This window comes from Arvicanthis niloticus, chromosome 8 (genome assembly GCF_011762505.2).
Source record: "Arvicanthis niloticus isolate mArvNil1 chromosome 8, mArvNil1.pat.X, whole genome shotgun sequence".
Taxonomy (NCBI): Eukaryota; Metazoa; Chordata; class Mammalia; order Rodentia; family Muridae; genus Arvicanthis; species Arvicanthis niloticus.
In genome coordinates, this window is record NC_047665.1 from 49136153 (window position 1) to 49138436 (window position 2284).

Sequence of the window (2284 nt, forward strand, 5' to 3'; positions counted from 1 at the left end):
GCAGAAGCAGAAGCAGAAGCAGAAGCAGAAGCAGAAGCAGAAGCAGAAGCAGAAGCAGAAGAAGAAGAAGAAGAAGAAGAAGAAGAAGAAGAAGAAGAGGAAGACATCCCCACCACGCTGGGGCTAGTCCCCAGCAGTTTTGCTTCACATTATATTTTATTTTCTCATGTTCAGTTGTTATGTCTTAGAAACCTGTTCTTTTCTAATGAGAGACAGAAAATGGAGTGGGTCAGGAAGGGAGAAGAGAAAAGGAGGAATTAGAAGGAATATAGAGAGAGGAAACTATAATCAGGATATATTATGAAAAATAATCTACTTTCAATAAAAAATCTGTTAAAATTACATGAACCATAAAAGTAATATAACAAAAAGGAAATGATAGGCTTAACATATCAATGATTTTTTAAATTAGTAAGAGAAAAGTGGGCCTCTCAGAAGCAAGTTGATCATAAATACAAACATATATTTTATAAAACAGGGTATGAAAATCCTCAACATGAATATGAAAGATATTTAACTTTGCTGATATTTGCAGACATAAAAATAAATAACAATTCAAACTGCTGTTTCCATCTGAGGATTCTATTTGAATGTCTAAAATATCATCAGATAAAATCTACTGAAAATATATGTACATATTAATTATGCTGTGTTTTGAGATTATATCTTGGGGCTATCTTAATTCCTGCTATTCATATTCTGCATATCATCTGACCTCTACTGATACATTTTACACAATACTTCATATCTGGGTACTGTCACTATGGAAGATTAAAACAAGACAGATAATGAGGAGTAAATAGCCCTTCCTTCCTGGCACAGGTAAGAAATTCTTTTGAGTAACTCAGTCCAAGTTTAGTTATGCACTAAGAAAACAAATTTCATCTGAGTGTGCATATTGGATCAAAATAAACAGTATGAGAGTTGACTCATTAGAGGATAGCCATGTCTCTAAAGCCTACAAAGGAGTAACATGAATGCTTCAGAGTCTTGTCAGTGTTTCCTGGGCTTTGGCTAGGACACTGGTTCCACAGGTCAGATTTCAGCAAATCTTGTCTTGTACGTGTGTGTGTGTGTGTGTGTGTGTGCGCGCGCACACACACACACACACACACATTCACACACACACACATTCACGCACACACAAACATACACACACACACTCTCTCACACACACACTCACACACACACATACACACACACATACACACACACACACAAAGGTAAAAAGAGGAAAGGTAATATGGTTAAGCTCTTGCCTACCTTTCTAGCTACACCCCTTCAGTCCTTGATTATCCCCTGTTTATTTCAGACCACTCTTAACTGATGGAAACCACTTGGTAGATTATTTCAAATGCCTTAAATTTCAGACACTTTGTTCTTCTTTAGGACTGCAAAGTAACCAAGTGAGAGCATACTTACCTAAGTGAGACTCTGGGTCCAAACACTGACACCATGAAAATAAGTAAAGTAAAAATAAATACATTTTACTTGTAGTTAAAAACCTAATGTATAGAAGTTACAACATTTTGTAATATCATTTCCAACACAAGTTTATAACTCACCACCAAGATTAGGTACTAGTACAAAGATCAAATTAATTTTCTGCATCTGTCTAAGTTTCAGGAAATGTTAATACTTCATCTTGAAAAGTTGATGAAGTGCTCACTTCGGCAGCACATATACTAAAATTGGAACGATACAGAGAAGATTAGCATGGCCCCTGCGCAAGGATGACACGCAAATTCGTGAAGCGTTCCATATTTTTTAAAAGCCAGAAGATCCTGGACTGATATCATACAGACCCTAAAAGAACATAAATGTCAGCCCAGACTACTATACCCAGCAAAACTGTCAATCATTATTGATGGAGAAACCAAAATATTCCATGACAAATCCAAATTTACACAGTATCTCAACACAAACCCAGCACTTCAAAGGATAATTGGTGGAAAACTCCATCACAAGGAGGGAAACTACAACCTGGAAAAAGCAGGAAAGTAATCTTCCAAAAACCGTAAAAGAAGGTAGCTACACATACATATCCCCACTGCCAATAACAAAAATAACAGGAAACAACACTCATTTTTCCTTAATATCTCTTAATATCAATGGACTCAATTCTCCAGTAAAAAGACATAGACTATCAGACTGGATACGTAAACAGGACCCAACATTTTGCTGCATTCAGGAAACGCACCTCTGTGGAAAGGACAGACACTACCTCAGAGTAAAAGGTTGGAAAACAATCTACCAAGCAAATGGTCCCAAGAAACAAGCTGGA

At 36.6% G+C, this 2284-nt stretch overlaps 1 non-coding gene across 1 annotated transcript; it reads left to right on the plus strand.

Annotated features, from left to right (window-relative positions):
- The first annotated feature begins 1661 nt into the window (after nt 1–1661).
- Nucleotides 1662–1768, plus strand: LOC117714474 (U6 spliceosomal RNA). Its single transcript, XR_004607548.1, has one exon. It is a non-coding gene; the product is annotated as a U6 spliceosomal RNA (small nuclear RNA).
- Nucleotides 1769–2284: the final 516 nt, after the last annotated feature.